This window comes from Paroedura picta, chromosome 3, assembly GCF_049243985.1.
Source record: "Paroedura picta isolate Pp20150507F chromosome 3, Ppicta_v3.0, whole genome shotgun sequence".
Taxonomy (NCBI): Eukaryota; Metazoa; Chordata; class Lepidosauria; order Squamata; family Gekkonidae; genus Paroedura; species Paroedura picta.
In genome coordinates this window covers 85,773,785-85,798,317 of record NC_135371.1, presented here as the reverse complement: position 1 = coordinate 85,798,317, position 24,533 = coordinate 85,773,785, and the positions used below count along the sequence as shown (strand labels likewise).

The 24,533-nt window shown below is 46.7% G+C and overlaps 1 protein-coding gene across 8 annotated transcripts in view; it reads right to left on the bottom strand.

Annotated features, from left to right (window-relative positions):
- RASGEF1C (RasGEF domain family member 1C) overlaps positions 1–8,908 on the bottom strand; it is a 148,941-nt gene extending 140,033 nt beyond the window's left edge. For all 8 annotated transcript variants that reach the window (XR_013229230.1, XR_013229229.1, XM_077326698.1 and 5 more), the window contains exon 1: positions 8,727–8,908. The gene's annotated coding sequence lies outside the window, so the exon portion shown is untranslated. The remainder of the gene's footprint in view (positions 1–8,726) is intronic.
- Between the last annotated feature and the right edge of the window lie 15,625 nt (positions 8,909–24,533).

Sequence of the window (24,533 nt, the reverse complement as noted above, 5' to 3'; positions counted from 1 at the left end):
CATAGTAGCATTGGGTATCATCTCTAGCTTCTGAATACCCTTCAAGGGCAGCCCCATATTCAATGCCTTGCAGTAGTCTAATCTAGAACTATCTCAGAGTTGTGATAGAGAAGTGGTATATACATATTTTAATTATTAGAGGTGATTGTGTTTGGGTCTCAGAACCAAAACATGAGAGAATGGTAGAAAAATTAGCCGTCCAGGATTAACACCCTGTATTTATTTATTTTTATTTATTTATGTTTCAATTTCTATACCGCCACTCTCGACAATAGCCATCTTGTGGCAGTTTACAAGGTATAAAATCACAATATAAACCCATACAAACCCATAACAAGCAATTACAATAAGATGGCGGCATAATCTCTTATTGTCCCAATCCCAGCTATGCTGTTCCAGCCTTAGGACCTATGCAGGTGGTCCTAGACGATGTAAACCCGGGGGTTCTGATTGTAAAGCATATAGTATGGTGGGGCCCACAGTTAGTATTGTGAAAACCTGCATAAGAAGACAGTCTCTAGCTTAGATTTGACCCTTGAAGTTTTATACCCTGGAAATCTTGTTGGTCTCTAAAGTAGTGAGTGAGTGTGTGTGTGTATGTGCATGTGTAAAGTATCATCAAAGATGCAACTGGCTTATGGCAACTCCAGTGAGGGACTTTCAAGGTAAATGAGAAGCAGCGGGAGTTTGCCATTGCCTTAGTCTGTACCGACCATGTTTAGCTTCTGAGATTGGACAAGATCATGCTATACTATGATGTCGTTCTTCCCAATATGGGCTCTACTAAATTAGAAAATATTATAATTAATATCAATAGGTACAATATGTGTTAGGTCCCAGAAGTGAGAAGCATCTGAAAATTGCAAAAATGTCCAACTAAATGAATATATAATTCAAGGACAGGTATATTGATTAGGGTGCAAAAGATAATTATATATGTGTGTGTGTGTGTGTGTAAATTATAATCACTATCTGAATCAGACCTGATCAGGGGAAACATTGGTTGTTTACCACCTTGGCCTGAAGAGTCATCTGCAGAGCTCCCCACCTGCCATAGAACAAGGCTGGTGCTCCTGTCACAGCCCTGTTCAGTCTATGAATTTTGAGATAACCCAGACTATAGACATGATCACTCCAGCACGCCCTCTTCCCTCTTGCAGATTCTGGTATGCTCCTTGGTTTACTTAGTTTACTTAGGAGCTTGGAGCAATATAGTTGTTGAGCAAACAGTAGGAGCACAATGTTGCTTCCTTAATGCTAGGCATCAAAATAAGGTGCAGCAAAAAGTTTCAAAAAGGAGAACAATTTAATAAATCCAGGTTTTTAAAATCTCCCTGGAACTGCAATAGCAACAACTTCCTTTCTCCCTGTTACTGTCCACATAAAGTCCTAGAGTAGACTAGGGCAGTATAAAACATTGACTTGGATTCAAGGAACATTAGAACACCACATGCAGATGAAGCAAAACTCGAAGTGAATGGGACCAAACACATTGTACTGCTTACTGTGTGATGATAATGATGACAAAGTGAGCCCACTTCTCATAAGAACATAAGAGAAGCCATGCTATATCAGGCCAATGGCACATTCAGTCCAATACTCTGTGTCACACAGTGGCCAAAACCCAGGTGCCAGCAGAAATTTATCTCACACCATTGCACTGCTATCCAGCGCAGTTTTTCTGGATTGTGAAGCTTCTGTTATCCTAGGCTTATTCTGGAGCAAGGAGCTAGGCAGGTGGTGGCTACATAGCTTCAGGTAATTTTGGTGGATACTGATGATCTAACTTCTTTCAGGCCTGGATTTGGCTTTGGAGCCATGGGAGAGCCATGGGGAGCATTTCAATGTTTTTAAAACACTATTGTTACATTATTATGCAATAACTCTTTCCCTCAAAATTTTTGTTAGTGCTCCCCACTTGTCTTGTCCTGCTGGGCTGCACCTGCATGGCCTGGTGGTTATGCCGAGTAGAGTGCTTGCCCAAAGTCCCAACTCCAGTCTAGGAGGTTGGGAGAGACAGAGTTCTCTGTGGGAAGCGAAGTCAAAACTAGAGAGAATGGGACCAAGGCAAAACATGAACTGGAATAAGGAATGGAGTTGAAGCCAAGTCAAAGAGTCAGGAATCAGGAATGTCAGACAAGCCAGAGGTTGAAGAGCCTCGAGTCACAGGGGCAGGGGCCTTGCCATGGCAAACCAGAATGGGAGTCTCAGGAGACAGGCAGGGTACCATACACGTTGACCCCAGAAGAGCCTTATCTCAAGGTCCTTCTGATATAGTCAGAAGCTGGGTGAAGCAACCCTCATCCAGAGAGCCTGCAGCTGGAGCTAATCCTCATCAGAGGAAGGAGCTGCAGCTGGGCCCCATCTACCCTGACAGCGAGCTGCCAAACATGCTGATCTTCTGACAGCTGTCAGGACAGATCACCTCCTCTGACACTGCCATTCAGAGCTTGCTGGGGCCTCCTCTGGGCTGGTAGCTGCCTTGTCTAATGGTTTAACATAATAAGTCTGGGGGCCATTCCACACCCAATAAGTATAGTGAAATATTCACCTTATGCAGACGCCATATTTTTGGTGTTTTGCACAACATAGCCAACATCCAGCATCCAAGTAGCAAACTGGTAGCTACATCCTACATTTTAAAGCGCTAGCTGGGGAATCACATTAAGTGGATTTCCCAAACTAAAATCACAAGCTAGTGGAGAGCAACCAGTAAGCCACACACTAAAGAAATGTGTGGAACCAAAGTAGAGCTACCTCTACCTCCAATACCCACCTCACACCGGCCTCCCTCTGCCTTCTCCTGGAGATGGGTTTTTTAAAAAGCAAACTGGTTGGAGCAAAGAATATGTGTTATTTATTTTATTTATTTATTTATTCGATTTCTATACCGCTGCTTGTCGTAGCCTAGCGGCGGTTTACACATAAAATTCTAAAACAATAAAACCCCAATAAAATCAGAATGGCCAACATAGTCTCTCGTAATCCCTCCTTGTTCAGGGTGGGGCACTTGATCTAATCTAATGTAATGAGAGCCAAGGCCAAGATGAATTTGGGAACCAGTTGGAAAACCCCTCCCCCAGGGCTCTGCCCCAGCCTCAACCGTATGCCTGGCGGAAGAGCTCCATCTTGCAGGCCCTGTGGAAAGTTGGTAACTCCGGCAGGGCCCTTAGCTCTTCTGGGAGCTCGTCCACCAGGAGTTGTAAAGTATCAATATCATTTCAGTCGAGGCCAGGCATTCGTCCCGGGGACCCAGGATAACCAGTAAATTCATACCCGCAGAGCGAAGGGCCCTGCGGAGGGCATAAGCAAGCAAGTGGTCCCACAGGTAGGCAGGACCCAGGCTTTGTATGGCCTTAAAGGTTAATACCAATGCCTTGAACCTGACCCAGAAACAGACAGATAACCAGTGCAGTTCACGAAGCACCAGCTGGATATGGGCCCTCCAAGGCCGGCGTAGAGAGAGTTACAGTAGTCTAATTTGGAAGTGACCATTGCATGGATCACAGTGGCCAGGTGTTCTGAGGACAGGTAGGGCGCTAGTAGCCGGGCTTGGCGAAGGTGGAAAATAGCCGTCCTGGCTACTTTTGTGACCAGAGCCTCCATTGAAAAGAAGGCATCAAAGGTCACCCCCAAATTCCTGGCAACCAGTGCAGGTGTTAATTGCACCCCATCCAGGCATGGGAGGTGTAGTTCCTGGTCCTGCCGTCTTCTCCCTAGCCACAGGACCTCTGTCTTGGAGGGGATGAGTTTCAGACGACTCTTCCTGAGCCATCCAGCCACTGCTTCCAAACAACTGGCGAATGTATCTGGAGAGGAGTCTGGCCGGCCATCTATTAGGAGGTAGAGCTGGGTGTCATCCGCATATTGGTGACATCCCAGCCCATAGCCCTGGACCAGCTAGGCTAGAGGGCGCATATAGATGTTAAAAAGTGTGGGGGAGAGTATTGCCCCCTGTGGGACCCCGCATGCAGGCATCACCATGCAGGCAAAGCAAAAGAATATTCCCCCCTGTTAAAACACAAAACATGCCTCTCTAAAGTCCTCTTTAGGGTTGGACACTTTGGCATTCCCACCCAAAGCAGCCAGTGCCATGGCATGGTGGGGAGGGGGAGGCATGAGTGCTGGTGCGCCGTCTGGCACACACACACAGGTGAAGAGGTCTGTGCCTGCGTGTGTGCGGCAACCAGCGTGCCCGTGCCTCCCCTCCCCCCGCCCCATGGCGCTGGCTGCGGGAATGGCTCTTTTGGACGCCGAAGCGCCCAACCCTAGTCCTCTCTCCCCAAAATTGGGAATTAGATTAATTTTTTTAAGATTACAGACTCGTGATTCCATAAGGGGTGACATTATAAAAAGCACTATGCATCTATTAATAGATGCATAGGTGTTTCAACGGAGAAGTGTTACTTAAAAAAACAATAGCTGCCATCATGGGCCCTTTAAAACATGGAGAAAGGTGATTGGCTGTCTGGCTTCATTAACAGACAGAGGAGAGTTGTATGTAAAGCATGTTGCTCTCCTCTGCCATTTGAAGCAGGCATGCGGCGTGCTAAGAAGCATGAGAAGGCGGCAGACAAAAGTAGGAGAGCCAAAAGGTGAGGAATGGCCGGAGGCACGTTATTTTTTAGCGTTACGCCATTTTGCTGGTGTAATGCTATGTTTTTTTCAATGTGCAGAACTGCCCGGGAACTCAGCCTGGCTGGGCCCAGGCTGCTTGCCCTCAGGGGAAACAGGCAGGTCCAGTTCTATGACTGACATGACCCCTGGTGGCTCTAGGACAGTGGTCCCCAACCTTTCTGAGGTTGGGGACCGGCAGGGCATTGGGGCGCGGCCCACGCGGGCCACGCCCACGCATCGGGCCACGCCCAGCGAGCCGCGCCCGCACATCGGGGCGCGCCCGAACGGGCGCGGCCCGGCCCCGATTCCCTTTCCCCCGCCCTCCCGCAGTAAGAAGCTTCCCGGGCCGCAAGCTTGCGGCCTGGGAAGTTTTTTACTCCGGGGGCGGGGAGAGGGAGCCACGGCCCGGCGCCATGGCCTTCGCGGCCCGACACCGGGCAGCGGCCCGCAGGTTGGGGACCACTGCTCTAGGAGATCCATGGCCTCTGAAGCACCCCAGGCACCAGATTGGCAGGTGCGGGCATAACACCATGGCTCTCTCATGGCTCCACAGCTTGGCTCTGGGTTGATCTGTCCTCCACATGAGCTGTTTTTGTCTCACAATGAGACAGAACCCCAACACTTTAGAGTGGTTTTTCTTTTATTATTGAGGCACAAACTGAGCATTTCTGAACTTGTTTTCTCAGCTCTCCTCCTCCTCTTCCTCCTCATGAAAGCCATCTTCCAGGGGCTTGGGAGGGAGAGAAGGCGAAAGAGAGCAGGATGCAGCATGGAGCGACACTTACAGCCCCTCTTGCTGCTAACACAACCCACAGTGAATCTTACTGAGGAGAGAGTCTGGTGGCAGGAGGAGCAGCATGAGTCAGTAAGGTGGAGCTATTCTGTGGAGCCGCGGGGCTCTGGGTCAGTGATGCGGAGCTGTGCAGTGGAACCATGGGGAGCATTTGTTAAAAAAAAAATTAGAAAGTGTTGCACCACTAAATCATCTAGTACATTTTTAAAAATTCTCTGCCAACAGAAAAGTATTTATCATTTTACCATCCTGCCTTCCTTCCACTATGAGATGTAAGTTTGTGTAGACTGAACTTCTAAGAGCTCTCCCATCTAGGCACTGACCAGACCCATATCTGCGAGAGTGGATGGACCCTTTTGCTGTCTGTGTATGCTCCTGATCGCCCACTGCCCTATAAGCAATGCACTTAATTAAAAAAAAATGCTCCCCACCTCTCTCCCGCTACAGTGCAGCTTCAGATTGGCAAGGCGGAGATGTGCTATGGAGCCACCACAATAACCTGGAACCATGCTGTGGAACCACAGGAGAGTCACAGAGCATTTAATTTTTTTTTTAGAAATAATTATTGCATTTCTAAAAAAAAAAAATTTAATGGAGGGAAGATGCATGGTGGCACAGAGAGACCCACACGCATCTATCACCCATCCCATCCCACAGCCGCCTTGTGTGCTTAAAAAAAAAAAGTGAGGTAGGTTGTGGGAGAGGAATGGGAACAATGATGGCCAACTGGGAACAGCCCAACTTTTCCCACTTATGCATGGCCCATGCCCTTGGATCCCGTAGCGGGGCAACTGTGGGGGCAAGTCGAGATAGGCCTGGGACCATACTGGAAGAAGCCCGATTCCCTGCATAACTGGGAGGGGGGGGAGGAAACATGCAAACAAGTGGTGATCTGAGCCTAATTGGTCGTGCGGAAGAGGTCTCAGCCTCACTTAACTGGCAGGGTGTTTATTGTGAGAATAGGAAGGGAAGGAAATTGTAAGCCACTTTGAGACCATGCCCTGCACATCCCTAGGCAGGGCTTTTTGGAGTGCTGGAGATGGAGGTAGGATTACGTGCCACTGCTGGCTCCCCCCCCCCAGCCCCCAAAGCCCCGCTATGGCCTGCACCACCATCAGTGGAGCTTTTGGGGCTCGTGGGAAGGAAGGAAGGACTGGCCGCTGCCGCCTGTGTGGCCCACGGCAGGGTTTTTGATGGTGGCGGGGATGGAGGAAATGCTGCCTGCCACTGCCGCCTTTTCCATGCCCCCAAAAGTTCTGCGCAGCCATCATCAAGACTTTGCGGAATAGCAGGGAGGGAGAAATGCCTGCCTGCCACCACCACCTCCCCCTGATACGGAAAGCCCAGCCCAGCCTGCGCAGCCCTTATGGGGGTGGAGGGAAGGCTGCTCAGCAGTGTCTCCCTCCCTCCATCCACCCCTGGCCCTACCAAGGCCACTCCAGCCCTTGGCTGGCCTGCCCAGGGGGTTTGCCTAGATCCCGCTGTATTCCTGAATACAACAGGCTTTGCCCCTAGTGCATATGTAATTATGTATCAGCCACTCACGATAAGATATCATCAACCCAACAAATCCCCACTAAGAAAAAAAACCCATCTCAGTATAAATTTGTGCCTCAGCACCTATTTCCACACTGGTATCACACAATGCCACTTCATTCACATTGTGCATGTTGTGACTTGTAGAGAATAGAAGGGAAAAAAACTAGTAGAACAGTATATGGCACTTGCTGCAGATATGTCCACATTGTTAACATGATCTTAGACAGAACAGTACACAGCAAATCTTCGACAATCCATTTTGAAAAAAAAAATTTATGCAAAGATACACATTGAGATTATAACTAAAAGCCCCAGAGTTTATGAACATGTCCAAGGTCTTGCATATTTCGAAGATACTCTTCCCCAAACCTCATGACTGTCACTTCCCCACTATAGATTAAAGGCCTGCAAAATGTCATCCTTTGAAACGGATCTTTAGTTGCCTCCACAGTGGAAGCACAACTCATGAAATGAATTTCTCCTCTCCAGTATTTTCTGACAACAGCTGGATCAAACAGATTCTGTTTCCCAAAAATCACTGCTGAATGGAGATTGTTAGTGCCATCTTTTAGCAGGAAACAAATGTTTCAAAAGCTGAACTATAAATGCTGGGAAACTAGGATTTTCAAATACAATAATAGTAGTCTGACCACAGCAACGCTTCCAGGGTTGTGCTTCTTTTACTCAAAAGAATCTGATGCCCCCACTTGTCCAAAGCACATGGCTGGAAGTCTCTGCAATTTCACTGGGATTACTTCTGTAAGCCATGATTAAACTCAGGGCATCAAACAGGTGCTTTAGAATCACAGGTAGAGCCAATTATCTTATAAGTGTAGCCCACGTTTCAAGCTTCAGCACACTTCCCAGGGAGTAAATCATAATGTGGGAAATTGCTCCAACGTAAACACACAGAAGGTCATACCACTGGGTGTCTGGAAGATCCACATCTCAAAATTAAGGGTCACTAGGAGGCTCTCCCAGCCTTGAGTGCCAGACCTATAGTTTCCCCCAAACGCATTACCTTATGATGTCAAAATAAAGGATAGCTTTTCAACAACTTTTCATCCTACACAGCAATAAACAGTAGCAGCCCTGTTCCGCAGCTTTAAAGCCTAGTGGGAGATTGATTCCCTCTCGCTAAGATTTAACTTAATTCGATGCACATTACAGATTTTCCAGTCACAAACAGGTCAGGAAGGATTCCCATCACCTTTCTCGGAGTGCAGGCAAGGAGGTCAGCCTCATTAATCTCAGGTGGCCCATCCCAAGCCCCCACCGTAAATTCCACCCAACGAGATTGGCTCCCTTTCCCTAATCCACTTCGGCCGCCACTCCAATCGATGGGCAAGTGCATTATTAAATTAAAAGTTTGCCGTTGGCAGGGAACTCCCTTCCTCCCCTCTAACGACAGCCGACTCAGCGGCCCCTGAGAAGCCACCAGCCCAGCCCGATGGCTACTCCTCGCTCATCCACCGCAAGGTGCATCCACCATGCGCAGCATCGCTTTTGCCAACAACCCTTAAAAAGGAGGAGGGAGGAGGAGGAGGAGGAGGAGGGGGGGGGGGAGAGACGAGAAAGTCCTGACGCGGAGTTTTAAAACGGCATCCCATGGAATGAGACGCATGTTCGGCACAGCCGTGGCTATGACGAGTCTACTAATCCGCTTCAACCGATGGTCACTCGCTCACGGCGCCCACAAGCACAAGACAGCGAAAGAAGCCGGGGGGGGGGGGGGTTGAGGCGGGAAGGGAGAGAAGGTGTGTGATCTGGCACTCACCACAGCTATGCCCCCGGTATTCCAGCTGCCCAAGCCATCGCGGTGGAGAAATAAGTCCCCGACCGGGTTAAATCCGAGGCAGACCCGCTCGCGAGAAGCTTCACGCTCCTTGCCGCGCCCGGTGCCCGGGAGCTCAGCGCTCTCTTCCAGCCCCCCGCCCAGCAGAGGGGCACCCGTGGCGCTCACCGCGCTATTGGCGTCGCCTCCCCCCCCCCCCCCCCTTGCCGCACCTCAGCTGCCGGAGAAGGCGAGCGCAAGACTCGGGCGGGTTGGAGCGCCACCTGGCCACGGGACGCGGCATCGGCACCCCAAATCAAGCAAGGGTCGCCCGCCCTCCCTCCCTCTCGCCCGCAGCTGAGCTGAAGCGGAGCGTGCAGCCGGCTCAGGGCACGTGCGGAGTTGGGAGGCCGCGGCCGGCCGGTGAGAGCCGCAAGGTGCGCCTGGTGCGCCGAGGTGGTTGACCACGGAAGCTCAAGACAGCCTGGTGGCCTCACCTGGTGCCAAGTGACCCGCAGAAGCAGCGCTTGCACAGACCGCCGTGGAGGGCAGGAGGAGCCTCGCCACCTCCTCTGCTGCCCTGCCGGTTGGGGGAAGCGTCTGGCAAAAATCTTCTGAGGCGCTTATACACAAAAAGGACGCTGTAAACGTGCACTCGTTGACAACCCCCCCCCCGGCTGGCCGAAAAGGAGGGGGGCGCAAGCCAAAAGAAAAAAGGCTCTGTCGCCCGGAGCTTTCCAGCTGGCCGGGTGGAAGGAAGGCATTTGTGCGCCGTTCCAGGGGGCTGGGTGAATCCGCTGTCCCGAGAGAAGGGAGCTGCGTTCTGAGAAGCCTTTTTAGACTTCAAACATCAGGAGCATTGGGGAATTTTCTGTTGCCTGCTATCAAGAGACCATTTGCAGAGCAATTACTTTAATTAAATAATGTATTGTTTGATTTTATTTCTGTGGCATCATCTAGGATTGCCAGCTCTGTGCTGGAGACCTGAGGGAGAGAGCTTAGAGAGGGGAGAAGGTTTGGGGAGGGGAGAGACCTCAGCAGGGAAGGATGCCACAGTGTCCACCCTCCAAAGCAGCTGTTTTTGCCAGGGGAACTGATCTCTGAAGTCTGGAAATTAGTTGTAATTCTTTGAGATCTCCAGGTCCCACCTGGAGGTTGGCATCATGATAGTCCTGCTTGACACATTACATTCACACCAATATAAACACATAGATATAAGCTGCATAAAAAAACTATCCAGAAAACAAGCAGACCATTTTAAAAGCTGATAATAGGTAAAAAGATGGGAATTGGCCTGATGCTTTAAAGAAAGCTGTGCCTACAGCGAGTCTCCTGACCCACTTCCACCGATGGCTACCTTCTCACTGTGCCAACAAGCTCAAGACAGTGAAAGAAACCAAGGATTGGGAAGTGAGGCAGCAAGAAGGTGTCTCGCCAGGTGAGCCTCAAGGGGGAGGGTGTTAAAAGATTTCTATCCTTAGTCTGAAGATTAAGGCTACTATCTAGCCCACAAGAGGTTCAGCCATACTGGACTTAATACTGACCAACAGGCAAGAGTTGGTGGATGAGGTGAAGGAGGTGGGGACCCTAGGGGGAAGTGACCATGTCCTCATAGAATTCCTTTTGAGATGGGGAGCCAAGGAAGGTTGTAGCCAGATGCGGATGTTGGATTTTCATAGGGCAACCTTTAATAAACTCAGTGACATGATGAGTGTCATACCATGGACGAGAATGCTGGAAGGGAAGGGAGCATGTGAAGGGTGGGCGCTACTCAAACAAGAGCTATTGCATGCTCAATCAATGACTATCCCAGAAAGACGAAAACACTGCAGGAGCTCTAAGAAGCCTATTTGGATGAACAGAGAACTTCAAGAGGAACTTAAGAAAGAAAAGGAATATGTTCAGGAAATGGAGGGAAGGACAGAGCTCTAAAGAAGAGTACCTACAGGTTACTAGGCACTGTAGATCAATCATCAGAAAGGATAAAGCTGAGAGTGAGCTAAGATTGGCCAGGAAAGCCCATTGTAACAAGAAAAGATTTTTCAGTTATGTGAGGAGCAAACGTAAAGTAAAGGAGGCAATAGGCCCACTGTTGGGTGCGGATGGACAAACTCTAACGAAAGATGCAGAGAAAGCAGAAAGGCTTAGTGCCTATTTTACATCTGTTTTTTCCCACAGGTCAAAGTGTTTAGGCACATCTAGAGATGGCCGTAGCCAAAGGATAGTGTCTGGGTGGCAGGTTAACATGGATAGAGAGGTTGTCGAGAGGCATTTAGTTGCACTGGATGAGTTCAAATCCCCTGGTCCGGATGAAATGCACCCGAGAGTACTCAAAGAACTTTCCAGAGAACTTGCACAGCCCTTGTCCATCATCTTCGGAACCTCTTTTAAGGACTGGAGATGTCCCGGAGGACTGGAAAAGAGCAAACGTTATTCCGATCTTCAAAAAAGGGAGGAAGGATGACCCAGGAAACTACAGACCAGTGAGTCTGACCTCTGTTGTGGGGAAGATAATGGAGCAGATATTAAAGGGAGCGATCTGCAAACATCTGGAGGACAATTTGGTGATCCAAGGAAGTCAGCATGGATTTGTCTCCAACAGGTCCTGCCAGACCAACCTGGTTTCCTTTTTTGACCAAGTAACAGGTTTGCTGGATCAGGGAAATTCGGTTGATGTCATTTACTTGGATTTTAGTAAAGCTTTTGACAAGGTTCCCCATGATGTTCTGATGGATAAGTTGAAGGACTGCAATCTGGATTTTCAGATAGTTAGGTGGATAGGGAATTGGTTAGAGAACCGCACTCAAAGGCTGCACTTTTGGGCTGTATCAACAGAGGCATCACATCAAAATCACAAGATGTCATAGTCCCATTGTATACGGCACTGGTCAGACCACACCTGGAGTACTGTGTGCAGTTCTGGAGGCCTCACTTCAAGAAGGACGTCGATAAAATTGAAAGGGTACAGAGGAGAGCGATGAAGATGATCTGGGGCCAAGGGACCAAGCCCTATGAAGATAGGTTGAGGGACTTGGGAATGTTCAGCCTGGAGAAAAGGAGGTTGAGAGGGGACATGATAGCCCTCTTTAAGTATTTGAAAGGTTGTCACTTGGAGGAGGGCAGGATGCTGTTTCTGTTGGCTGCAGAGGAGAGGACACGCAGTAATGGGTTTAAACTACAAGTACAACGATATAGGCTAGATATCAGGAAAAAGTTTTTCACAGTCAGAGTAGTTCAGCAGTGGAATAGGCTGCCTAAGGAGGTGGTGAGCTCCCCCTCACTGGCAGTCTTCAAGCAAAGGTTGGATACACACTTTTCTTGGATGCTTTAGGATGCTTGGGCTGATCCTGCGTTGAGCAGGGGGTTGGACTAGATGGCCTGTATGGCCCCTTCCAACTCTATGATTCTATGATCCATCATCTATCTGCCACAAAGGTACAAATACAGACCAGATCTACAATAATATATATATTTACTAGTAATCAAGCCCGCTGTAATCAAAATACAGTGGGCGCTAGGCAAGGGAGCCTCTGGCAGTCGCGCGCAGCGCGGCTGCCGGGGGCTCTCCGGCCAGTGGCCTGACGCGTTGGAGGCACTTTGCGCCTCCCGACGCATCAGGCTGCCGGCAAGGGAGCAACTGTTAAGATAATGCAAGTTATATATCAGTCATTGCTTTGAGAATGCTATAAACTTATCATGTGATACAGAGTAATGCTGTTCAGAAAAAAACATTTTATGAACATTAAACATTTGTCCCTTTAACTAGATTTGTGGATCATGGCCAGTGGCTATTCAGTGACTGGTGTAATTGAATTCCAAATCACAGTATCCATCAATCAATAACCCCAAAAGTACCACAAATTAATTGTGAATCACCCGATTAAACCCGCATACTGTATCTCAGTTCAGAAGTTGCATTATCATCCAACCCATGGCTTGGGGGATTTTGAATGCTGCTTTCTTACATGATAATTCTCTTCTCCCTTACTGACCATAACTTGCCACAATGTTCAAACCTGTCGTTAGCACTAACTGTAGCTGAGCTATGATTTAAAACCATGGTTTGAAATGAGTTTGCAAACTATAGCTTAGGTGCAAGCACTTTCTGCATTTTTACTGTGATTTTTTTATTGAGAATCTTGAATCCCTTAGATGGAAATGGTTTTCTTCAGTCGCCCCTTGCAGCTGCAGCCCTCTGCACTATACAATGCTAAAAAGTGGAGAAAGATCTACTGCGCTAACTTTCTCTTAGTTCACTCTAACCCAACTAGAGAAGCCCACCAGAATCCAATCTAACCTGTATTGTTTTTATTATTAGGCAATATTTAAGAAGAAAATTGTAACAAATTACCAATAGCATCAAAAATGGCATTAAATCCAGAATACAGTCATATTTGGAATATAGTTGAGCTGGCCCATCTCAAAAATTCTATTGGAAAAGGTTCCAAGAGGTTGCTTTTTTTTTAAAGGTGATGATGATCTGAAGTTCGAACGCTTCCTTTCTACGGCCCCGCTTGCAGGCAGGTGCTCGTGAGAATTCCAGAGGGGGTGGGTGGAGAAAGAAGAAATCGCGAGGCAGGAGAAGAAAGAAAAAAAAGAGGGGAGGGAGAGAAACAGAGCGATGGAGGCAGCCTCCCATCATGCTTTGCTCCTTTCACCTTTTTTTAAAAAGTGGGTTTTTTTTTTGCAAAATGGTGCCTGCTTGCACCTTTGCTTTCATTGTGCCCCTTAATCCCACCATTCTATGTCCTTTATCACCCTTCCCCCAAAAAATGTCCAGAATGCTTTTTTTTTAAAGTTAGAATTTGTTCCACCACTGGGCTCCATGTTGAGTGCAGCCGGACAGCTGTGGGGGTGCGGGTCTCCTCCTAGGTCCCCCAAATTGTGCCAACCTTCTGTTACGAGTTGGATGGAATAAAGGCTGTGGCCATGTTAATGCCATTCCTGAGTGTCGTGTCTTGTATTTTCAGTAGAAGGCAAAATCAATATATTTTAGCTTTTTATATCAGAAAAAAAATCTATGAGGGCTTTAACTGGCACGTTCAGAGCAAGCTGAGTTCCAGCATTGTTGTCCTTGCTTTGGGCACTTGCTATGGTCCCTTGGGCAGAGAACCAGGCCTGTATGTTAATGGTCTGATGTGTTGTTGTTTGGGAAGCCATGCCAGCATTGCCTGGCCCAATACAAAAGTTCACAAAAATGTGGACAAGATCCCCACCCCTCGTCTCATAATACTAGAATTTGGAATCAATCAATCATAGGATTGGGATAGACAAAAGATAAGAGAGATTTATGAAGTAAAGGTCTGGCAATAGTTATGAGGCATGGCCAATCTATATTCAGGGTCTTATCAGTACCAGGTGCTGGGACAAACAGGATGAGAACTCTTGCCTTAATATCTGAATTGTTGTCTTCTCAGAGATAATTGGTTGCCTTCTATTGGAAGAAGAACACTGAGCTAGAAAAGTCCTGCATTCTTAGATGAAAAACAAAGAAAGAAAAGGAACAATGTGATTTTTAATATATATGTGGATTTGAAAACTTTTCCTGGGTGTAAACTGCACAGAGCTTTTATTCCAACCCCAGATTGGTTCAGTCCCTGCCCTCTACACAGAATGCGATTTCCGTTTGGATTTGGGGCAATTTAAAATTTCCTTCTGCAGCAAGGATTGATCTGGAGTGACCCTACTTTTATTGTGCGATATCTTAGAGTGCTTTTAACCCTCAATATTTAAAGGCTGGGCTCTCCTCTGTGGTAGAGGACCTGTGATTGGCCACAGGTGGTCATGTGACAAACTTGCCTTAAAGGAGAAGCCCCTAATTTCTCTCAACTTCTGTCAGTCCTGGATTTTTTCTCCCTTCTCTGCCTTTTTCAATCCTCTCCCCCACCCCCTCCAAGAAAAGAAAGAAAGAGGCTTGGCTCCCACCCCCGCTTCTGAACTATTATTATTATTATTATTATTATTATTATTATTATTATTATTATTATTATTATTATTATTATTATTTAATTTTTAGACCGCCCTTCTCCCAATAGGTCTCAGGGCGGTTTACAACATAAATAGTTAAAACACAATAAAATCCCCATAAAAACCCCAATTAAAAGTTACATATCACATATCACATAACATATAGCGGCGGTGGTCACAATTCTGATCTTAGTTCAGCCTGGTGGAGAGAATAATGTTCAGAAGAGGGTGGCACCAATATAATAAATCTAACCATGATCTCGGTGTTAGAGATCTCAATATTGGAGGGGATCCTCTGATGGATTAGTGGGAGAGCTGCCCTGGCCTCAACCATCTGCCTGGCGGAAGAGCTCCGTCTTACAGGCCCTGCGGAAAGCTGATAGATCCTGCAGGGCCCTTAGCTCTTCTGGGAGCTCGTTCCACCAGGTTGGGGCCAGGACTGAAAAGGCCCTGGCCCGGGTCGAGGCCAGGCGAACATCCCGTGGGCCCGGGACAACCAGTAAATTCATACCCGCAGAGCGGAGTGCCCTGCGGGGGGCATAAGCAACCAAGCGGTCCCGCAGGTAGACGGGACCCAGGCCGCGTATAGCCTTAAAGGTCAATACCAATACCTTGAATCTGATTCGGAAACAGACTGGTAACCAGTGCAGATGACGAAGCACCGGCTGAATGTGGGCCCTCAAAGGTGTTCTAGTGAGGACCCTGGCAGCCGCATTTTGGACCAGCTGTAACTTCCGAGTCAAAGACAAGGGAAGGCCCGCGTAGAGCGAGTTACAGAAGTCTAATCTGGAAGTGACCGTTGCATGGATCACTGTGGCCAGGTGTTCCGAGGACAGGTAGGGCGCTAGTAGCCGGGCTTGGCGAAGATGGAAAAATGCCGTCCGAGCTACATTGGTGACCTGAGCCTCCATAGAGAGGGAGGCATCAAATGTCACTCCCAAATTCCTGGCAACTGGTGCAGGTGTTAATGGCACCCCGTTCAGGCATGGGAGGCGCGCTTCCTGGTCCTGCCCTCTTCTGCCCAGCCACAGGACCTCCGTCTTGGAGGGGTTGAGTTTCAGGTGACTCTGCCTGAGCCATCCAGCTACCGCTTCCAAACAGCTGGCAAATGTATCCGGGGTGGAGTCCGGCCGGCCGTCCATTAGGAAGTAGAGCTGGGTGTCATCCGCATATTGGTGGCAACCCAGCCCATAGCCCTGGACCAGCTGGGCTAGAGGGCGCATATAGATGTTAAAAAGTGTGGGAGAGAGTATCGCCCCCTGCGGAACTCCACAAGGGATCTCACAAGGGCTCGACGTACTCTCCCCCATCGCAACCCTCTGCGTCCGGTTCTGGAGGAAGGAGACCAGCCATTGAAGCGCAGTCCCCCTTATTCCAGCTCCGGCGAGGCGGTGTACCAATAACTCGTGGTCGACAGCATCAAATGCGGCCGACAGGTCTAGAAGCACGAGAATGGCGGAGCCCCCCGATCCAGCTGGCGCCGGATATCATCCATGAGGGCGACCAGCACGGTCTCCACCCCGTGGCCAGGGCGGAAGCCAGACTGGTATGGGTCGAGGGCCGAAGTTTCATCCAAGAAACCTAGGAGTTGGTCCGCTGTGGCCCGCTCTATCACCTTACCCAGAAACGCCAAATGCGAAACTGGGCGGTAACTGGCGGGGTTCCGCGGGTCCAATGATGGCTTTTTCAGTAAAGGGCGTACCACTGCTTCCTTGAGCCCCTTGGGAAACTCTCCAGATGTTAAGGAGAGGTTGACAATCTCTCTCAAGGGGCCTCCTATCCGCTGGTCGCCCGATTTGAGCAACCAGGATGGACAGGGATCCAAGGGGCAAGTGGTCGCCCTCACTGAACCCAGTAACTTGCCCACTTCGGTTACAGAGAGCCGCCTGAAGCCATCAAACACTAACCCCCTTGACGGCCACGGAGCTTCCAGTTCACTAACTGTATCAATCGTGGCAGGTAGGTCACGGCGGAGCGACAGGACTTTGTCCGCAAAATAGCTCGATAATGCCACACAGCTCAATTCCAATTCCCTTATCGATTGTCGCCCTTCTTCCAGGGCGGTAAGTGATCTAATTACCTTAAATAATTGTGCTGGGCGAGAGCTTGCGGACGCGATTTCTGCGGTGTAGAAGTCTCGTTTCGCCGCTTTCACTGCATTCTCATACGCCTTCATAAGCGTGCGATGAGATGTCCTTGTAGCTTCGTCACGAGTCTTCCCTAACTACTTAACTACCCTAACCACGTGCAGAAGACTTTCCTGTTTCAATCGGGAAGGGGGGGGGAAGAGGAAGATCTGAGTTCAAAGCGATCTGAATTCAACAGGATTGACAATGGAATAAACAAAGTAAGTACAGACTCTGCCTTGGTTTGTCAATTTGCATATACTATAGTGTAAATTTTAACAGTTCCATGTTTTAGCCATTTACATGTTTTTATACAAAAGATGTCATCTGAAAGGAATGTACTTTACCTTATTTCTGAGATCTAAACAGTGACTATTATGATAGCACTGTGAGCATCCCTGTCACTGTCAACCCTTACATATTATTTTATATAATTTAATTCTGGGTAATTGATGTGGAACATATCTACTGCCGTGCTCCCTGTAACAGAAATGATAACTGATGTGATGTCCGTTGTCCTGCTTCAGGGAGCATGCCAGTGGATGGCGGCTGTGCTGCCACTGCCACTGCTCATCTCGGACAGGAGAAGCAGGAGTCTGACGAGGCTCTGTGATGAGCCCCGCTGTGATGCTGATGCTGCCCATCTTCCACAGCCACTCCTGCCCTCAGGAGAGCGGGGACAGCCTTGGAAGGCAGGCAGCAGTGGTGGGGTGGAGAGTGGTGCTCAGTGCCAGCTGCCCCCCACCCCTTATGTGGAATGTGTTCCACATAAGGGGTGAAAATCCTTGTATCCAGATTTCTCATGTAGCTTCACTGTTTCAGTTTCAAACCTCTGCAGCTCAGTTCACAAAGAAAAGAAAGATCCAAATTAGGACCTATGAGTATCCAGATTTAGTTTCATTTAGATATGAAAGCAAATAAGCAATATGAAATATTTAGAAAGTAATGATTTGAGATGGAACATTAAAATGTATTAATAAGTGGGTATGTGTCTGAGTACATAAAATGTAGTTGGATACACATTCAATCAGACTGTAGTAATGCCACAGTTATTTCATGGTTCACGTAGGTATTGCATTTACAGTCCTGATGTATCCTCCAGGCTTATCTTGGATATCTACCCATGTAGGGTGTGTGCATGTTTCTGGATGCTGCTTATTCAGCCCAACTCTCTGGGGATTTCTGCACTCATTAAAAATAGTGAAATGCTTACCTTTCATTGTTTTTATATTCCATCCCCTCCATATGACGTCGCCAACATGCAGTGTCTGGGCAGTAAACGGCCTGTTACATCCTCCATTTTAAAACACTAGTTGGTGAATCCCAAAAAGTAGATTCACCAACATATGTAGCACTACCTAATGGAGTGCAACCAGCAGGCAACCGGTGCAGAGAACTTATGGAGGCTAAAACATGCGAAAAGTTCCTGCCTTGTCCCGCCCCCTCGTCTTTTTAAAAAATGTCTGCAATCATGGAGCAATGAATAGGCGGACAAGTGTGCAGGCGATGCCAGAAAGAATTTTTCCAAACATTGTAGCACAAAGCATGCCTCCCTTAAGCTCCCCCTCCCCCCCAAAAAAAATCAGGAACAAGATTAATGTTTTAAATTAACAAGACTTGTGAAGCAAGAAGGGGTAGCATTCAAAAAGCGCTATGCATAGATGCATAGGCATAGCAACGGAGAAGTATGCATTTTTAAAAAACAATTGTTGGGCATCACGGGACCTTTAAAGCATGAAGGGGATTGGCTGCCTGGGTTGATTGACAGGCGGAAGAGATTTGCATATAAACCATGTTACTCTCTTACGCCATTTCAAGTAGGTGGTGTGGAGGGTGAGAAGTGCAAAAAGGCTGCAGAGAAGAGCGAGACAGAAAAAACGTGCGGAGGGGCCGGGAGGCACAATTATATTTAGTGTTTTGCCATTCAGCTGGCATAATGCTATTTTTACAGATGTGTGGAAATGCCCTCTATATGATCAAGCTTTTTTGTAGAACAGTTTAAACAGGTCTGCTCAGTGAAGCCTAGTCCCAGGGCACAGTTAATCTCCCATGAAGAGCCATTTGGTAATCTAAGTGACAGAGGGTAAAAAGACACTGAGTAAACCCCTACTTATCTGAAATGTTGAATCCATCCATTCTTCCCGTCCCTGATATTCTGCAGTCTTGTTTTAAAATGGTCTTTTAAAATGCTTTCTGGTTTTGCAGTGAGTGTAAACTTCATGTATGATTTTGATAGTGAAACTGAATGTTGGTACGCATATCAGATTCCCAAATTAATCTCAGTACCAATCTCATAGCACCGTACATGTTTGAACAGCAGGGATATATCATCAGTGTATGCAACAAAGACTTTCTATAAAGATTTTCCTATGCTAAAGCTTGAGCATCTTCCAGGCCCAATTTTTTGTTTGTTTGTTTGTTTAAACTGCTAGCTGGATACTGGAGATGAATTGATAATGAGATTATAGCTGCTCTGCAGCTAGTTTTGAACATGCACCATTGAAAATGAGTCCATATGGCAACAAAAAGCTGTTTTTGTGCCAAGGCTGGTTTTAAAGATATTAGATCTTCTATGACCTCATTACAATCCAAGTTTTTTCTCACCACTGCAAAACATTCCTGACCATCGCTTACAGAAGGAGTGGCCAAACTGTGGCTCTCCAGATGTCCGATTACAATTACCATGAGCCCCTTCTGGCAGGGGCTCATGGTAATTGTAGTCCGTGGACATCTGAAAAGCCACAGTTTGGCCACCTCTGGTTTACTGCAAACCACATGATGAGCTGTACACAAACTCTGCTTCATTGTGTGAACTTGGTTTTCTGCAGCCTCCATGCTGTTTGTCTAAAGCAGGCCCCATCTCATTTGGATGCACATCCTCTTACCCCAGGACTCAGGAACATCAGTGCTTGTTTCGTCTTCTAAGTAGCTGTCTTCTTCCTAGACGCTATTAGAGCATTGTGTGTTCTACATTTTTATAATATAGTTTCTACCTAGGTTTAAATATGGTACAATGCCAGTATTACAGGCTTCTATTTGTACATAAATGCTGTTTCTTTAGATATCTGTTGGACACAGAAATTCATGGGACACAGCTTTGTGTACCTTACCTGTCTACTGGGAAATAAGATCTGCCTTCCGCGTGAGTTGTACAGATTGAATCAAGCAAGCATTGCAGCCGAGCTCTGTAGTGTTAGGGAAAGAGATACCTATTTAGAGAGGAACAGAAGCCAGTGCTGGTGTGCCTGAGTCTTGTGATGTAGTATGTGCTAATTGCAATGCAGGCACCAAACTGTGAAGCAAAGGCTTCTTCACAGCATGCTTCTCCATCAAGGTTTTTTGACAGCAAATCCGCCACTGGGGGATGTTTTGGCAGTGTGTTGTGAAATACATGTGAAATTACTATTGTGCTCACCATGATTACTTAGTCATCTGACAATTAATTTCTTTCCCAGGAAATGGTCTATATGCATTCCCTTATTTTGTTTATACGGCTCAAAAAAGAACAACCGTCTGCAGTTCAATAATTATTTGCAGCAACTTTATTCTCGGTTTGGTAAAATGCAAATTTCATTTTTTGTATAAGGTATTTTAGGATGAATACTACAGTCTAGTGCATCATGTGTGCTCAGAATTAAACATGGGAGCCCTACATAGCTTGTTGTTGTTGTTGTTATGTGCGAAGTCGTGTCCGACCCATCGCGACCCCATGGACAATGATCCTCCAGGCCTTCCTGTCCTCTACCATTCCCCGGAGTCCATTTAAGTTTGCAACATAGCTTGTATCTTCTTTCATTTCAAGGGAGGAGCAATTCCATCACTGTGTATGCAAAGGGAATGCTACCATGTTGAAACTCTGCCACTTGTCTATAGTGTTGTGTTTTGATCTCCTAAACCACTGTTCGAACTTGGGTCCATTAAACCCTGGTTTATCATGACATTTACATGCAGGTATCATGGGCAAACTACTGCTTATGATGGATTTCATTTTCAAGAGGCCTTTCCAAACTACTGCTTATGATGAACAGAGTTCCTTCCTTCCTTCCTTCCTTCCTTCCTTCCTTCCTTCCTTCCTTCCTTCCTTCCTTCCTTCCTTCCTTCCTTCCTTCCTTCCTTCCTTCCTTCCTTCCTTCCTTCCTTCCTTCCTTCCTTCCTTCCTTCCTTCCTTCTCTCTACATTCATATAATTCAGTTAAATCATCTTGGCTTGGTGTTTGATTCAATATTCACAAAACAGTCTTGAACTGTGCCGTGCAGACTTACAAATACAGGCATCTGGGTAAACTGGACTTCATTTCAGCATTTTGTCTACAGACATGAGGGATATACAAATGAATCTCAGTAATTTTGTGTATCTTCTTTGTCCCTCCTTTTACTTCGCATTCATTATTTTGTGCTTGTCACATTGCATGTGTTTTTCCTTTTATTATTTGCTGATTCTTGCAGTTGATCTTGCATTATGTTAAATAGAGTTTAACATAACAGACTTAATTTCCTCAATACAAACCAGGACTCTAAGGCATTGTTTAGTCCTTATTCAGAAATCCAGTTGCTGGAGAAAACAAACTAGCATTTGCTAGGTACCTGTGTTTTGACATCACAGTAAATTGGAGTGTGATCCAAGGATCCTAATGGTAGGAGCTCTGTCTGCAATTGGGCTCTGCATGGAAGGGAAGGAGAAGCATGCAGACATTGCAACAAGATACATTTGTGACCATTAGAAACAATCAGACTTGTTGTGACAAGAGTTATTGTAATTTGTGATTTATTAGTGGTGCTAGACCAGGCTTCTAAATCAATTTGATACCTATTGGTGCATTAACCATGATTCGTTGTTTCATCTGAATACAGAATCCTGGCTTCTTACATACACAGTCAGCTACAAAAAGCAACAACAAAAGCTATCTGTTCCTATATGGATCATGCTGTCTTGAGACATAACCTCCCTCCCTCCATTTTCTTTTCAGGCCTTCTCCCTCCAGCGAGTGATGACTCAAAGAAGATTGCATTGCTTCATCCTTTCACAAGGAGTTTAATGGGCAGCATGAAACTTAATTGCATATCTTATGCTGTTTGCCAGTCTACATCGTAGAAGTTATTCTACACAAAAATTAGTTAAAATCAAGTTTCCACTGTCTCCTAGATGCACCTTCTAGTGTTCCTTGCTTCTTTGGTGCACAGGGTGTGTGTGTGAGTGTGTGGAGGGGGGGTTGTTTCCTATACAAGGCCAGTGGCATACCAACATTATTTGTTGTTGTTCCCCCAGTGTAGTGGACAGAACCATCCTCTGGTCCATTTCCATTATCTGCACAAATCCAGTGCTCCCTTACTGCAAGGGCCTGCAGGCCCCACAAAGTGCTTTTAGAAAGTGTGTGGGGTCTAGCTAGGCTTCTGACTTGCATATTTTTATTGCTTCAGCAGCAGTTGCCACCCCAGCATAATAATCACCATAGAATGGCTGAACATATACTGTGTGTATGCAAGAAAATATGTTAGAACAGTATGTTCATTTTTAAAGGCATTCTATTAAACAGCTTATGCCAGAAATGTTGAAGAGCTGCTATTAGAGTTATGTATGATCTCAATTCCAGGTGTTTTATACTTGGCTACTTCTGCAGCTGCCATTTTTACTTGCCTCCCCCACCCTCTACCAGAGTTCCAGAGGTGCTGGAAAGGTCCCTGTCATATCTTCAGCCACAAAGGATAGCACTGAGGATCAATAGAGATATTGAGGGACTGCATAGGCGGATACACTGTGATCCTGAGACAAATTTTGGAGTAATCATGAGAATCACAGCAACTGAGCTTGCCTTCCAAACTTTGGAAACTTAGTATTTCTTTTCTTACATGAGAGAGGGTACTCAGTTATTCAGTATGATGACAAGAAATTCTCCAGTCTGCAGAATATGAATATTCAGGAAAAATAGTCCAATAATTTAAGAAAAAGTTTAACAGACTAATGAACATGTCTGTGGTGTATCTTTCTTCCACATAAAAAAACAGCAAAAATACTGGACAGATGACAACTTTTTAACCTTAGAGGTGAAGTGCAGTATTGAATTGCAACATGTCCTAAGATAACGGGGGTGAGTTTCACAGAAGTCCCCTTCCACAAAGTAGAATTTGTTGATGACAGCTGTATTGACAAGTCCTGTGGACAGCCTGTTTACTTCATGATGGCATCCTGTTTTTATCATTGCTGCTAAGATCCCTCATCTGGAATAAATCCCATCTTCACAGCACAGTTTCTATTTTCTTCCTGGACATGAACAATGGTACAGTTGAGAAGGATGAAAATAACTAGCTGTTTCTCAGGCCATGCAACAAAAGTCTTCAGTTGGCTTTTTAAAATAAGAAATACAGACCGTAGCTCAGAGGGCTCCCATTGCTTGAAAGTCTTATTCTCTGTGGCAATGTTTCTATGGAAAGAATCTGTTACATTGCTGCTGGCTGGAATTTGTGGGATGTGATTCACTGAAGCTGAACATTATAATACAGAATGGGACTTTAGTTCCTCTGGCCGGACAGGCCACAGCCAGTTTGGCATGCATGATGGAACTCTGAATACACAGCATGAAGCATCATTGCAAGGGCTTCAATAATTAAGGACTTACCAATGAAGCTAACAAGCAGAGTGGAAATGTAAAAGGGGACGGTGTCCTTTTCATATACAGGGCACAATGATGCAGGGAAAAAGACAGGAAAGAATTGAAAATAGACAACATTTGGGGAAATATTAGATAACAAGTGGGGACCCACAAGAGACTTGGAGGGAGCTATCACATTCTCCCCACCTTTGCTTCCTCCTTTCTCCCCCCACTCCTCACAATCTTTCTCCCTTATGCTTTTCTTGTCTCTCCTCTAGTCATGTCACTTCCTCTTTCTGCCCCTCATCACTCTAGTGTTCTGCCTCCCCATCCACCACCCTTTCTCTTTCTGCCCTCATCCTATCAGCTTGGTGTAGTGGTTAGGATGACTGACTTCTAATCTGGTGAGCCGGGTTTGACTCCCCACTCCACCTCCACATGCAGCCAACTGGGTGACCTTGGGCTCGCCACAGTACTGATAAAGCTGTTCTGACTGATCAGTGATATCAGGGCTCTCTCAGCCTCACCCACCTCACAGGGAGGGTGTCTGTTGTGGGGAGAGGAAAGGGAAGGCAATTGTAACCTGCTTTGATACACCTCATGGTAGAGAAAAACGGAATATAAGAACCAACTCATCTTGTTCTTTCTGCCCCATCGCTCTCCCAGCCACCCACCTGCTTCCCCTCTCCTACAGCAGCAGTGACAGTTCTCTGTGGATTGCAGTGGAATCTCTCAGCTACAGAGATCAATTCCCCTCAGTATTGCCAGGTCCATGTCAGAAGTTCCTGGAAATCTGGGGATGGAACCTTGGGACAGTGAGGCACGGGGTGGGATGCTACCTCAGCAGGATATAATGCCATAGACTGCAGCCTCCAAAGCAGCCATTTTAATGGGGGCTAGTGATCTCAGAAACTTGGGGGGCATTTTTAATTCCAGGTGATCTCCAGCCCTCACCTTGAAGTTGACAATGGTAGTTCTCGTGCCCCTTTTCCCTGCCTTTTACTGACAGAGCCAAACTTGGATTACATTGGTTGCCAAGCAACAGCCACTGAGGGAATCTGTTTTTTTTTTTTAAGCTACCAGTTATCCTTTTAACATTTGTGACTTTTTTTTCAGTTATAGTATTTTTCT